The sequence below is a fragment of the Salvelinus fontinalis genome, chromosome 16, assembly GCF_029448725.1.
Source record: "Salvelinus fontinalis isolate EN_2023a chromosome 16, ASM2944872v1, whole genome shotgun sequence".
NCBI classification, from domain to species: Eukaryota; Metazoa; Chordata; class Actinopteri; order Salmoniformes; family Salmonidae; genus Salvelinus; species Salvelinus fontinalis.
The window spans coordinates 6,022,594-6,038,740 of NC_074680.1; the positions used below are offsets into that span (position 1 = coordinate 6,022,594).

The following is a 16,147-nucleotide window of genomic DNA, read 5'->3' on the forward strand; positions in this document are numbered from 1 at the left end:
AATTGATTAAGAGGCCGTTTGAAAATGTGCACATATTTTCCAGTTTTTCAATACGCCCCCTGCAGCCATATTAATCAGCCAGGTATACACAGTAGACACAATAGTGTGACAGAATCCTATGTTCACTTTTTATCCTGTGTGGTAACATTAACATGCTAACAAATAAAAAGGCAGCCTTATGTACGGAAGTATAGAATTATGTGATCTTTCTCCTGCTTCATAGGATTATGATGATTTGCACTTTAATGTATAACTCTTTACTTAAATTATATTTGGGCAGTTGCCTACCCCGAATAAACCCCTTCCTGACTAAAACGTACTTTTAATGGAGGGTCTGAATTGAATATGCTTCGTAGTCCAGGGAATGCTTTAACCTGGTTCTGTGTAACCCACCACGATGTGACAGTTCTTACGTCAGAGCATTATATACTTACTTTTCGATCTCAGTCACTATTTAACAGGACACTGAGAATGTACCCCATAAATCAAATTGTCATATACATTAAAGCTTGAGTCCTTTATTGAAACAATAACAAAGTAGTCTACCCTCCTCTGTTTTGGTGAAAAGCTGAGGGATAGGCCTGGAGTAATGTAACCACTCTCAAATTCATAGACAGAGCTATCATCCATGATGCCAAAATTATACTTTTTTTTTTTTTTACATTTACATTGTTTACAAACATTAGAGTAAAACAAGCTCATATTTTGGGTTCTGATGGGGTACAACAGTTGAACTAAGTTAATGAGGCAAGTTATACGTTTAAGAATCAATGGGTATATATATATCATTAATGTATGTCCAAAAATGTATGTATCAACTAAAGATTCTAGCTTGAACATACCATTAAATCAACATTGAGAACATCTAGGCTACTCTTATGTGATGTGTTTCATTTCAGGGTTATCCTTCTCCTCTATAAGCTTTCTTTAAATATAGGAAATGCAAAAAAAGGGGAAAACATTGTCATATCCACCTGGAGACATCAACATAATCTCTGGTGATGTGAACTGTAGACTAATGTATCTCCAAGACAATTTAGATGGAGGATTAGACTATTCAAAATGATCTACCAAATAAAGCACGAATCTTGTCAAATATGTGAATGTGGGTTTGGATATAGGCAATGCCTATGTTGTATTTGTAATTTTAAACATTTACTTGGAAAACCACATCACCTGCGAGCAAATATGCTAATTGTACGAGCAGCGGCAATATTGCATAATCATTCCTAATTCAGATTGGGAACGCATGAATAACATTCAATTTAATCAATAGCCTAATGCATTTTTAGCATGCACGCCCGACTAGAATCTCTGCTCGTCTACCTACATTCGGTTTTGCGAAAACGCTTTCAGCGTATAGCTGCATTATTGGTAAATAGGGGCAAGGTAGCGCATGGGCAGCCAGTGGGGAATAATTCCACATCGCATCACATGTCTTACATTGCGTCCTTATATGAACGAAACCTTGCATTTGATAATATTTTGTGAATTAACAATAGCCTAACAGTCATTTTCGAATTCTGGTAACCTTGGCAATCAGGTCGCATTAGATGGGTATTCATATAGTCCTCTGTTGCAAGATCGTGGAAACGATATGGGTTTCGGCACCCATGAATCATGGCTAATTCCTGCAAATATTGCCACCGGCGCAGTGTATTTACATCCTTAAAACGTTTTCGGCATGTAGGATGGTATGAGGGAACGACTTGGCAAGCCAATGGGAAGATATGCATATTTTAACACGCTTGTCGAGATGGTGAGTAAAATGTCATTTTCCTCAGCTCCATGTCAGAACAGTGGTACCTGGTTTCGCAAGACAAACTGTGCTAGCTAATTAAAAATAAAACCTCAATAAAAAAAATCTACGAAATGCGTATATCTCGTCATCGTTCAAGTCACAATTTTGGATTAAAATGATGCATTGCGAAAAGTACACATTTGTATTAAGGTCATTGACGTTATCCTTCAATGTGCCCTCTTGATGCATGAGGATAATGAGTAGTGTTCTCAAATATGCTTACGGCCAACAGTGATATGAACCAGTGTTGGTGCGTAAAAGGGCGTTTGTTAACCCGAGAGAATAGGTACATTTTAACAATTGCTTTTATTTTAAACAATTAAACACAATGCTGCATCATGATGAATGACACTCATTGCAAGTGTGTGTAGGCTACATCAGGTTTTTAAATGACCTTCAGTTGCACTGGCTAAAAATCCATTCTCACTTTGGATACTGCTCTTATACCAGCTTCGGCTAGTGTAGCATATAAACCAAAGGAGAAATGGTTTAGGAAATTATTCTAATAGCTAGCCTGCAAATGGACCTGTTTTATTCCGCCCTCGGATAAATTCAATAGCCTGCACATTGCATGCACCCCACTAAAGCATTTGCCTACCTATGATTTTATTCTGCACTGTTTTAACTCAAACAGTGCAGAATAAGCTCACGTAACCTAATATCGCAAGCTCTGATATTGCTAAAATGTAGAGTACAAATAGTCAATAGTCTGCCCTACATACAGAAACAAACAACATTGGGATATCTTAAAGCAAGTTGGTAATATAGACCAGTTAACGCACAGATACAATAGGGAGAAATATCAACTATTAATATTTATGATGACTTCACTTTTTGGTAGCTGTTCAATAGACAAATTTGCTCTCAATCAGTGCTGTATGGTCCTGCCTGACAAAAAGACATACAGTAACACATGTTTTTGATGTTGTGGCCATTGTAATCTGCTCTACTGAAAACATCCCTAAACTGTCTGGAGGGGGTTGGGCCACAAGCTCATGTAACCCAATATTGCAAGCTCTGATATTGCTCAAATGTGGATTACAAGTAGTCAGCTGTCTACGTACACACACAAACAGCATTAGGAAATCTAAATGAATCTTGGAACTATAGACCTGTAAACACAGACGCAATAGTTCATAGCTGTTCAATAGACAACTTTGCTCTCATTCAGTGCTGTATGGCCGTGCCTGAAAGAAAGGCATATAGTTACACGTTTTTTGATGTTGTGGCGCCAATGAAAAAAAAGTGGGCACAGACATCAACATTAACATTTTGTGAGTGCAAGGTTCCAGAAAAGGTTTTTTGGATCTTTAGCCCATAGTCTTGCAATTAAATCAAAGGGGCAATCACAGATTATCTTTATATTTTGCCTCAAATCCAATATGGCTTCCAAACTCAAATTAAATATGGCTGCCATAATAACATTTGATGCAGGATAAATCACCTGTAAATGAGGCATTTGTTCAGAGATTTGCAACACTCACGCCTATAAAGCCTGCTGGTGTGAATCAATTTGATTCTGAATCCAATATGGCCAACATGATTACACTCACACCTTAAACTGCATACAGCGCCTTTGGAATGTATTCAGACCCCTTCACTTTTTCACCATTTTCTTGTGTTACAGCCTTATTCTAAAATTAATTAAATTGGCAACAGTCTATGAATTATTTATTTGGCCTGCAATCTGAGGTGCAGTTAACACTAATGCACTTATCCTCTGCAGCAGAGGTACAGTAACTCTGGGTCTACCTTTCCTCATGAAAGCCAGTTTCATCGTAGCATTTGATGGTTTTTGCGACTGCACTTGAAGAAACTTTCCAAGTTCTTGAAATTTTCCGTATTGACTGGCCTTCACGTCTTAAAGTAATGATGGACTGTCGTTTCTCTTTGATTATTTGAGCTGTTCTTGCCATAATATGGACATAGTCTTTTATCAAATAGGGCAATCTTCTTTATACCACCCCTACCTTGTCACAACACAACTGCTTGGCTCAAACGCATTTAGTTAGTATTTGGTAGCATTTGCCTATAAATTGTTTAACTTTGGTCAAACGTTTCGGGTAGCTTTCCACAAGCTTCCCACAATAAGTTGGGGGAATTTTGGCCCATTCCTCCTGACAGAGCTGGTGTAACTGAGTCAGGTTTGTAGGCCTCCTTGCTCGCACACGCTTTTTCAGTTCTGCCCACAAATTTGCTATAGGATTGAGGTCAGGGCTTTGTGATGGTCACTCCAATACCTTGACTTGTTGTCCTTAAGCCAGTTTGCCACAACTTTGGAAGTATGCTTGGGGTCATTGTCCATTTGGAAGACCCATTTGCGACCAAGCCTTAACTTCCTGAATGATGTCTTGAGATGTTGTTCAATATATCCACATAATTTTCCTTTCCTCATGATGCCATCTATTTTGTGAAGTGCACCAGTCCCTCCTGCAGCAAAACACCCTCACAACATGATGCCGCCACCCCCGTGCTTCACGGTTGGGATGGTGTTGGTGTTCTTCTTCGGTCTATAATTTTTCTTCTGAGGTCTTGGCTGATTTCTTTTGATTTTCTCATTATGTCATGCAAAGAGGCACTGGGTTTGAAGGTAGGCCTTGAAATACATCCACAGATACACCTCCAATTGGCTCAAATGATGTCAATTAGCCTATCAGAAGCTTCTAAAGCCATGACATCATTTTCTGGAATTTTCCAAGCTGTCTAAAGGAACAGTCAACTTAGTGTATGTAAACTTCTGACCCACTGGAATTGTGATACAGTGAAATAATCTGCCTGTAAACAATTGTTGGAAAAATTACTTGTCAATCACAAAGTAGATGTCCTAACTGACTTGCCAAAACTATAGTTTGCTAATAAGACATTTGTGGAGTGATTGAAAAATGAGTTTTAATGACACCAACATAAGTGTATGTAAACTTTCGACTTCAACTGTATATTCGTTTCTATGCTAGCTAGCTGGCTAGATAAATATGGTGCTAAGATATCAGGTATGAGCTAATAGCCAACGTAGCTAGTTAACGTTAGCTGGTTATCATTTTGAACATGCACCATTTTCGGCAACGTGTCATCTGACTTTCAGTGTAACGTTAGCTCTTTACTGGTGTGCTGATCTGACCAGAAGCAGTCAGAATAGATTGTCGTTATAGGGAAAGTAGGAAGCGTTGTAAATTCCTAAATAAAAAGTTGATAAAAGAACATTTGTAGGTAGCTAAACCTATTATGTTTATGGACCAAGAAAGCTGTAAATCAGAGCACGTGTATGCGTTCTCACTTCTCAAACTATGGGCAGATTTGAGTCATTCAGACAGAACGTGCATCGTCAATTTCAGCTTTTTTACAACCCTAGCACTCTTTGTTAGATATTATGCACATTTATGGCTGGGTAGAAAATGTCATCGCCATTGAGCTATTTCTCATAGTGGCAGTAAACAGTAGCAAGTTATATGAGGAGATGTGAAAGGGGAGCGGAGTTAGCCTCGCTCTATCCAATGATAGCAGTGGGATCAAGTTACAACCTGCCCATTGCTTGACAGATAGCTGAAATAGCCAATTGAGTTGTTTATAATTTGGCATAAAATCTAACAAGGAGAGCGAGGGTAGAAAAAAAAGATGAAACGACGATGTACGTTCTGTCACACCCTGATCTGTTTCACCCGTCTTTGTGCTTGTTTCCACCCCCCACCAGGTGTATCCCATCTCCCCTCATTATCCCTTCGTATTTATACCTGTGTTCTCTGTTGCCAGTTCGTTTTGTTTGTCAAGCGTACCAGCGTTATTGCCCTTGCCCCTGTCTTTGCCAAAGTTCCTGTTTTCTAGTTTTGACCATTCTGCCTGCCCTGAGCCTGCCTGCCATCCTGTACCTTGTCCCACCACACTGGATTATTGACCTCTGCCTTTCCTGACCCGGAGACTGCTTGCCATTCTGTACCTTCCTTACCTCTGCCTGCCCTTGTCCCGTCGTTTTGCCTGCCCCCTGTTCTAGTTATTAACTTTTATTCCTTTGACACTGTCTGCATCTGGGTCTTTCCTAAAATGTGATAGTACGAACTGGCCATGACCGACCCAGCAGACTCAGATTAGCTCCACAATGCTGTCTCCCTGCAAGGAGCCACCATTGGACGACACGAGGAGTTACTGCAATGTCTTATGGAGGGACTCCTTACCCTGGCAGAACGCCATGACCAGAATTCGAGACTTTGCGGGAGCAATTCCGCGGATTCCCCACTGGGCAGCGGGTCACACCCGTAATCTCCCAGCATACCCCAGTGTCCCGAGAACCCCGCTTACCACCTCTGGAGCGCTATGCTGGAGATTCTGGAACCTGCCTGAGTTTTTTTCTCCTAGTGCTCCCTCATTTTCGAGCTGCAGTGTTTTTCGTTCCCATCAAACCGCTCGAGGATAGCGTACATCATAACTCTAATGTCCGGGAGGGCACTCGCCTGGACTATGGTGCTCTAGGAGCAACAGTCCGCCGTCCGCCTCAGTCTAGAGGAGTTCATGGCGGAAGATGTTTTGTTCTCTGTTGCCCGGGAGACAGGCTGCGTCAAGACTCCCATAGTGTGGTGGATTTTCACATGTTGGCGGCTGAGAGTGCCTGTAACCCGGAAGCTTTGTTCGAGATGTTCCTTCACGGATTATCGGAGGTGGTCATTAGCCTCTCTGCTGTTCATCTTCTGTTGCCCTATACCCTCCGTATACATCCCACTTTCCATGTTTCTAAAATCAAACCCATGTCTCACAGCTCTTTGTCTCCTGTTTCCAGGCCCACCCCTCTCCTCTGTCTCATCGACGGCCAACCGGCATACACGGTGAGGTGTTTCCTGAAGATTATACCTCGAGGCAGGGGATTCCAGTACCTGGTTGACTGGGAGGGTTATGGCCAGGAGGAGAGGTGCTGGGTCCCCGCTAGGGACATCCTGGACCCAGGCCTCATCGCGGATTTCCAATGCCGACACCCCGGTCAACCAGGTATGCGCCCAGGTGGCGCCCCTAGAGGGGGTACTGTCACACCCTGATCTGTTTCTCCTGTCTTTGTGCTGGTCTCCACTCCCCCACCAGGTGTCGCCCATCTCCCCTCATTATCCCCTGTGTATGTATACCTGTGTTCGTCTATTACCAGTTTGTTTTGTTCGTCAAGCCTACCAGCGTTTTTCCCCTTGCTCCTGTCTTTTCTAATGTTCTGTTTTTTATAGTTTTCCCGGTTTTGAACATTCTGCCTGCCCTGACCCCTGCCTGCCGTCCTGTACCTTGTCCCACCACACTGGATTACTGACCTCTGCCTGCCCTTGACCTGTCGTTTTGCCTGCCCCCTGTCCTAGTCATTTATTACTTCGACACTGTCTGCATCTGGGTCTTTCCTAAAACGTGATGCGTTCCTTGTGAATGACTCAAATCTGCCCTTAGTTTGAGAAGTAAGAATGCGCACACAGACAGACGTGTGCTGATCTACAGTCTACTTGGGCCATAAACATGCAGGAAGATTGCATCCTGACAGCTGAGAAATTATTTCGCCCTATCAAAAAATACTTGTTTCATAAAGCATCCGTGATCACAAACCATGATATTACGTTAGACCCATTTGCATTGAGTTCTTGTATATTCTCAAAATAACAGCTGTGTCTGTGATATCTTTCCTTACAGGCGTGATATGCTGGAGTGATGCTTCTACGCAAGTGTATGATTCTCATGAAACCAGTTTTAAAATACATGTAGCAAATTGAGTTCCAAAAACCATGATCTACAAAAATCAACTATGATTCTGAGGAAAGTGTCTTTTTCAAGTACATTTTACAATTTCGCCTGAATATTTTTTTTAAACACAAAATTCTCATTACCGAAATGCATCCGGATTAAATTCTCGGGACATTTCTTTCTATTAAAACAAAGTGTTGCTGTAGTTTGTCCATAAATCATTTAAAATGGTATACTAGTTGAAGTTTACATTAAACTACACTGAGTATACCAAACATTAGGAACACCTTCCTTATATTGAGTTGCACCTTTTGCCCTCAGAGCAGCCTCAATTTGTCAGGGCATGGACTCTGCAAGGTGTCGAAAGCATTCCACAGGGATGCTGGTCCATCTTGACTCCAATGCTTCCCACCGTTACAGTACCAGTCAAAAGTTTGGACACCTACTCATTCCAGTGTTTTTCTTTATTTTTACTATTTTCTACATTGCAGAATAGTAGTGAAGACAAACTATGAAATAACACAAATGGAATCGTGTAGTAACCAAAACAAGTGTTAAACAAATCAAAATATATTTTATATTTGAGATTCTTCAAAGTAGCCACCCTTTGCCTTGATGACATCTTTGCACCCTCTTGGAGAGAGAAACGCTCTGAATTTACGAACGGACAATCTGTCAACACTCTGAGTTTATGAATGCCCAGAGCACACTCTGGCACTCCAGATTAAATTTACGAAGACACCCGTAGGATAAGCCAGCCTTTAGTCTTTAAATCTTTGGTTGTGTAGTACATAGCCTCACATGTGAATCCTTAAAGAGACGGGTGGGGATAAAGCTTAAGAGGGTGTGAACGATGCTGAATGGGTGTAGACAAAGAAGCGCTCTCCAGTAGGTACCACAAATATACAAGGGACATTTTCTCAAGTGAGGTTACAAGTTTATCAACTTTCAAAGCAGAATTACTTTCCCATTGTTCCTCAACTGAAGTGTATGATATACCATTTTCTAGCTCTGACTCTCTACTTCTATCCAATGTAAAAAAAATAATAATAATAATAATTTGCTACATTGGACCGATTTGACCCGTTCGGTCACAAATATTCTTTACATCAATAACATTCGAATCACTACAAAACGTATACACTATATTAGGCCCGGCCTTTGGAACTTTGGTTTTCTTAGATATGGCTACTATATTGTGATCACCACATCCGATGCATCTGGATTCTGCTTTCAAGCACATGAATCACTGATCTGGCTTTCAGTTCTGTCTATAAAAATGACCTTTTCGTAACAAATTGAACCAGAACCATGCATAATGCACATTCACTAATAATGTAGCAGGCCTTGCCAACACTTCACACATTTTTCCTTTCAATATTTTAGATTAGTGATACACCGATATGACATTTTTGGCTGATACCGATATCCAATATTTTCCTTGCCAAAAATAAAAACACACACACGGACGCAGCGGTCTAAGGCACTGCATATCAGTGGAAGAGGCGTCACTACAGTTCCTGGTTCGATTCCAGGCTGTATCACATCCGGCCGTGATTGGGAGTCCCATAGGGCGGCACACAATTGGCCCAGCATTGTCCAGGTTTGGCCGGGGTAGGCTATCATTGTAAATAAAAATGGATTCTTAACTGACTTGACTAGTTAGATAAAGGTTACAAACACACATCACTGACCAAGAAGTTATTTTGTTGGCATTTACGTACAGTGGGGCAAAAAAGTACACTGCTCAAAAAAATAAAGGGAACACTTAAACAACACAATGTAACTCCAAGTCAATCACACTTCTGTGAAATCAAACTGTCCACTTAGGAAGCAACACTGATTGACAATACATTTCACATGCTGTTGTGCAAATGGAATAGACAACAGGTGGAAATTATAGGCAATTAGCAAGACACCCCCAATAAAGGAGTGGTTCTGCAGGTGGTGACCACAGACCACTTCTCAGTTCCTATGCTTCCTGGCTGATGTTTTGGTCACTTTTGAATGCTGGCGGTGCTTTCACTCTAGTGGTAGCATGAGACGGAGTCTACAACCCACACAAGTGGCTCAGGTAGTGCAGCTCATCCAGGATGGCACATCAATGCGAGCTGTGGCAAGAAGGTTTGTTGTGTCTGTCAGCGTAGTGTCCAGAGCATGGAGGCGCTACCAGGAGACAGGCCAGTACATCAGGAGACGTGGAGGAGGCCGTAGGAGGGCAACAACCCAGCAGCAGGACCACTGCCAGAGCCCTACAAATGTGCATGTGTCTGCTCAAACGGTCAGAAACAGACTCCATGAGGGTGGTATGAGGGCCCAACGTCCACAGGTGGGGGTTGTGCTTACAACCCAACACCGTGCAGGACGTTTGGCATTTGCCAGAGAACACCAAGATTGGCAAATTCGCCACTGGCGCCCTGTGCTCTTCACAGATGAAAGCAGGTTCACACTGAGCACATGTGACAGACGTGACAGAGTCTGGAGACGCCGTGGAGAACGTTCTGCTGCCTGCAACATCCTCCAGCATGACCGGTTTGGCGGTGGGTCAGTCATGGTGTGGGGTGGCATTTCTTTGGGGGCCGCACAGCCCTCCATGTGCTCGCCAGAGGTAGCCTGACTGCCATTAGGTACCGAGATGAGATCCTCAGACCCCTTGTGAGACCATATGCTGGTGCGGTTGGCCCTGGGTTCCTCATAATGCAAGACAATGCTAGACCTCATGTGGCTGGAGTGTGTCAGCAGTTCCTGCAAGAGGAAGGCATTGATGCTATGGACTGGCCCGCCCGTTCCCCAGACCTGAATCCAATTGAGCACATCTGGGACATCATGTCTCGCTCCATTCACCAACGCCACGTTGCACCACAGACTGTCCAGGAGTTGGCGGATGCTTTAGTCCAGGTCTGGGAGGAGATCCCTCAGGAGACCATCCGTCATCTCATCAGGAGCATGCCCAGGCGTTGTAGGGAGGTCATACAGGCACGTGGAGGCCACACACACTACTGAGCCTCATTTTGACTTGTTTTAAGGACATTACATCAAAGTTGGATCAGCCTGTAGTGTGGTTTTCCACTTTAATTTTGAGTGTGACTTTAAATCCAGACCTCCATGGGTTGATAAATTTGATTTCCATTTATCATTTTTGTGTGATTTTGTTGTCAGCACATTCAACTATGTAAAGAAAAAAGTATTTAATAAGAATATTTCATTCATTCAGATCTAGGATGTGTTATTTTAGTGTTCCCTTTATTTTTTTGAGCAGTGTATTTAGTCAGCCACCAATTGTGCAAGTTCTCCCACATAAAAAAATGAGAGAGGCCTGTAATTCATCATAGGCACACTTCAACTATGACAGACAAAACCGCCGTGGATGGACGCCCACCCAGACCCTCCCCTAGACTATGTGCTGGTGCGCCCGGAGTTCGCACCTTAAGGGTGGGGTTATGTCACGCCCTGGCCTTAGTATTTTTTGTTTTCTTAATTATTTTAGTTAGGTCAGGGTGTGACATGGGGAATGTATGTGTTTTTGTAGTGTCTAGGGTGGTTATATGGAAAAGGGGGTGTTGGGTGTGTGTATGGGTTTGTGTTGAGTGAATGTGTCTAGCTGTGTCTATGGTTGAGTGTAGGTTCTAGGAAAGTCTATGGTTGCCTGAATTGGGTCTCAATTAGAGACAGCTGGTTATTGTTGTCTCTGATTGGGAGCCATATTTAAGGCAACCATAGGCTTTAGCTGTTTGTGGGGAATTGTCTATGTCAGAGTGTTTAGTGTCAGCACTTATGTTTGTATAGCTTCACGGTCGTCTGTTTTGTTGTATAGTGTTCGTGTCTTTTTTCGTCTTCTTTCTTTAATAAAGAAGATGTACTTTCCACGCGCTGCGCCTTGGTCCTCTCTCAGTCCCGTTGACGATCGTGACACATACACTAGACTGTGCCTTTAAACAGCTTGGAAAATTCCAGAAAATTATGTCATGGCTTTAAAAGTTTCTGATAGGCTAATTGACATAATTTGAGTCAATCGGAGGTGTACCTGTGGATGTATTTCAAGACCTACCTTCAAACTCAGTGCCTCTTTGCGTGACATCATGGGAAAATCAAAAGAAATCAGCCAAGACCTCCACAAATCGGGTTCATTCGTCATACCGCTCAGGAAGGAGAAGCGTTCTGTCTCCTGGAGATGAACGTACTTTGGTGCGAAAAGTGAAAATCAACCCCAGAACAACAGCAAAGGACCCAGTGAAGATGCTGGAGGAAATAGGTACACAGGTATCTATATCCACAGTAAAATGAGTCCTATAGCGACATAACCTGAGAGGTCACTCAGCAAGGAAGAAGCCACTGCTCCAAAACCACCATGAAAAAGCCAGACTACGGTTTGCAACTGCACATTGGGACAAAGATCATACTTCTTGGAGAAATGTCCTCTGGTCTGATGAAACAAAATAGATGGCTTCATGAGGCAGGAAAATTCTGTGGATATATTGAAGCAACATCTCAAGACATCAGTCAGGAAGTTAAAGCTTGGTCGCAAATGGGTCTTCCAAATGAACAATGACCCCAAGCATACTTCCAAAGTTGTGGCAACCTGGACAACAAAGTCAAGGTATTGGAGTGGCCATCACAAAGCCATCACAAAGACTTCAATCCTATAGACAATTTGTTGGCAAAACTGAAAAAGCGTGTGCGAGCAAGGAGGCCTACAATCCTGACTCAGTTACACCAGCACTGTCAGAAGGAATGGGTCAAAATTCACCCAACTTATTATGGGAAGCTTGTGGAAGGCTACCCAAAACGTTTGACCCAAGTTAAACAATTTAAAGGCAATGCTACCAAAAACTAATTGAGTGTATGTAAACTTCTGACCCACTGGGAATGTGATGAAAGAAATAAAAGCTGAAATAAATAATTCTCTCTACTATTATTCTGACATTTCACATTCTTAAAATATAGTGGTGATCCTAACTGACCTTAGACAGGGAATTTCTACTAGGATTAAATGTCAGGAATTGTGAAAAACTGAGTTTAAATGTATTTGGCTAAGGTGTATGTAAACCTTCGACTTCAGTTGTACATCATACATGTTTTATACATGTTTATACATTATACATGTTTAATTTGGCCTTTAATCTCGTCACTATCAATGGAGTTCCACTTCTATTACCATTCAACATAGGTTTTACCCCAGTTTAATTCATGTATTTGTTCAGTAATACCTTATATTGGTGATGTTTAAAATATTACCTCAGCTTCATGGATTTGTCGATGATTGAAGTCCAATGCCTAACTCAAGCAGATTATGTCTATTTCTTCACCTTTTAAGTAGATCCCATTTGTAAAATTCTTCATAATTTGTAATTGTGTCATTCTATCTTAAGAGATGGTGAGCACTCTGCATTCTACAGGCATAGACAAACACTGGAAAGTTTCTTCCACTATTCTACATGTACGATTCATATCTACTCAACTCAGAAGAGTGGGGAAAAAACATCTGGAAACACCTGAAAGCAGTAGCATTAGAGATACTCCCTAGGAGGGCATCTTCATAGGACTCCTCGTAGAAGAGAAACAAGAGCGATATAGTCACCTCAGGTTGCGATGGAGTTTACACTTTGCCACTAATGGGTTTTCCTATGGCTCCACTCAGCGCAATTGGGAGTCCATTAAAACTTTCTGTGAAGACAACAACCTGTTGTTCATTCCGAGTGTGGGGCCAGGTTATATTGACACCAGTATTAGGCCTTGGAATTTCCAGAATACATGCAACCGCATTAACGGGAAGTACTCTGAAAAGGCATCACGTGCAGTCTTAGATGCAGGGGCTGATATTATCTCTATAACGTCATTTAATGAATGGCATGAGGGAACCCAGATTGAGATGGCAATTACAAAAACAAGCTAGACTGTGTACACAGATTGCTTCCTCAACAAGCCTGTTGTCTATTTTGAGATAACTCGGAAATAAGCAGCAATATTTAGCAGTGAGAGGAAGAGATGGCCAGAATGAGTATCTAACATTGTTTAATCTGACCAGAAATGTACTTCACACATATTGCATTAACCTGTTTGGGCTGCAAGCCCCCAGTCGGGATCAATATGACAACAGCCACTTCAAGTGCAGGGCGCGAAATTCAAAATCTATTTTTTTTTAAATATTTAACTTTCACACATTAACAAGTCCAATACAGCAATTGAAAGATAAACATCTTGTCAATCCAGCCAACATGTCCGATTTTTTTAATGTTTTACAGAGAAAACACCACATATATTTATGTTAGCTCACCACCAAATAAAAAAGAGGACAGACATTTTTCACAGCACAAGTAGGATACAAGTAGCATGCACAAGCCAACCTAACTAAGCTAGAACCAACCTAAATAACCTAGAAAAAACTACCTCAGATGACAGTCCTATAACATGTTACACAATAAATCTATGTTTTGTTCAAAAAATGTGCATATTTTAGCTATAAATCAGTTTTACATTACTGCTCCCATCATAGCTACAGTCTGAAATCGCACGGGAGTAGCCAGAGAAAATACAGACACCAACGTCAACTACTAATTACACATCATAAAACATTTCAGAAAAATATATGGTGGATAGCTAATGAAAGACAAAGATTGTGTGAATAGAGCCAATATTTCCGATTTTTTAAGTGTTTTACAGCGAAAACACAATATATCGTTATATTAGCTTACTACATTAGCTAGCACACGGCAGCATTGATTCTAGTCAAACGGTAGCATAGCACAGTTCGACAGATATATGAAAAAGCATCCCAAATTGGGTCCTTATCTTTGTTGATCTTCCATCAGAATGTTGTAAAGGGGTCCATTGTCCAGTACAGTCTTTGTTTGGGATCCAGAACGAACTATTTCCCTCTTGAATTAGCAAGCACACTGGCCGTGCGACGCTAACCTCTCCATCTTGACAAAATTCTTGCGTCGCATCACGTCTAAAGTCCAGAATAAATTTCAATAATATAATTAAACTATATTGAAAAAACATACTTTAGGATGATATTGTGACATGTATCAAATAATATCGAAGCCAGAGATCATATTCACCTTTAACGAGCGCATTCCAGGAGCCGAGTCCAGGTTCTACTTCGTGCCCAGAAAAAAAAATAAAGTGCGCAGGTCTCACTCCAAGAGGTTGTGTTCAGTCCCTGGACGAGATATTCAAGTCCTTTCTGCTCTCACTTCCGCATGACACCCAGAGGAAGGCGTATGACGTGTTTCTACAGTCCTAAGTGACATGCCCTTTTATAGACAAGGTCTTGAAGAGAGACCTCGCATTTGGAAATCTCAATTCCGGATAGGAAATGGGCTGTAAAAATAGTTCTGTTCCACTTAGAGAAATAATTCAAACGTTTTTAGAAACTAGAGACTGTTTTCTATCCAATAATAGTAAATATATGCATATTGTAAGAGCAAAAATTGATTAAGAGGCCGTTTGAAAATGTGCACATATTTTCCAGTTTTTCAATACGCCCCCTGCAGCCATATTAATCAGCCAGGTATACACAGTAGACACAATAGTGTGACAGAATCCTATGTTCACTTTTTATCCTGTGTGGTAACATTAACATGCTAACAAATAAAAAGGCAGCCTTATGTACGGAAGTATAGAATTATGTGATCTTTCTCCTGCTTCATAGGATTATGATGATTTGCACTTTAATGTATAACTCTTTACTTAAATTATATTTGGGCAGTTGCCTACCCCGAATAAACCCCTTCCTGACTAAAACGTACTTTTAATGGAGGGTCTGAATTGAATATGCTTCGTAGTCCAGGGAATGCTTTAACCTGGTTCTGTGTAACCCACCACGATGTGACAGTTCTTACGTCAGAGCATTATATACTTACTTTTCGATCTCAGTCACTATTTAACAGGACACTGAGAATGTACCCCATAAATCAAATTGTCATATACATACCAATGACTAAGCAGTTTAAAGCTTGAGTCCTTTATTGAAACAATAACAAAGTAGTCTACCCTCCTCTGTTTTGGTGAAAAGCTGAGGGATAGGCCTGGAGTAATGTAACCACTCTCAAATTCATAGACAGAGCTATCATCCATGATGCCAAAATTATACTTTTTTTTTTTTTTACATTTACATTGTTTACAAACATTAGAGTAAAACAAGCTCATATTTTGGGTTCTGATGGGGTACAACAGTTGAACTAAGTTAATGAGGCAAGTTATACGTTTAAGAATCAATGGGTATATATATATCATTAATGTATGTCCAAAAATGTATGTATCAACTAAAGATTCTAGCTTGAACATACCATTAAATCAACATTGAGAACATCTAGGCTACTCTTATGTGATGTGTTTCATTTCAGGGTTATCCTTCTCCTCTATAAGCTTTCTTTAAATATAGGAAATGCAAAAAAAGGGGAAAACATTGTCATATCCACCTGGAGACATCAACATAATCTCTGGTGATGTGAACTGTAGACTAATGTATCTCCAAGACAATTTAGATGGAGGATTAGACTATTCAAAATGATCTACCAAATAAAGCACGAATCTTGTCAAATATGTGAATGTGGGTTTGGATATAGGCAATGCCTATGTTGTATTTGTAATTTTAAACATTTACTTGGAAAACCACATCACCTGCGAGCAAATATGCTAATTGTACGA

The 16,147-nt window shown here is 41.1% G+C and overlaps 1 protein-coding gene and 1 pseudogene across 5 annotated transcripts in view; both read left to right on the top strand.

Annotated features, from left to right (window-relative positions):
• Window positions 1–1,310: 1,310 nt before the first annotated feature.
• LOC129812561 (4-galactosyl-N-acetylglucosaminide 3-alpha-L-fucosyltransferase 9-like) overlaps window positions 1,311–16,147 on the top strand; it is a 43,197-nt gene continuing 28,360 nt past the window's right edge. For 2 of the 5 annotated variants that reach the window (XM_055864215.1, XM_055864219.1), the window contains exon 1: window positions 1,315–1,759. The gene's annotated coding sequence lies outside the window, so the exon portion shown is untranslated. The other 3 variants (XM_055864218.1, XM_055864220.1, XM_055864216.1) reach the window with 3 other exon arrangements.
• LOC129813455 (glycoprotein endo-alpha-1,2-mannosidase-like) lies at window positions 5,892–13,493 on the top strand (annotated as a pseudogene).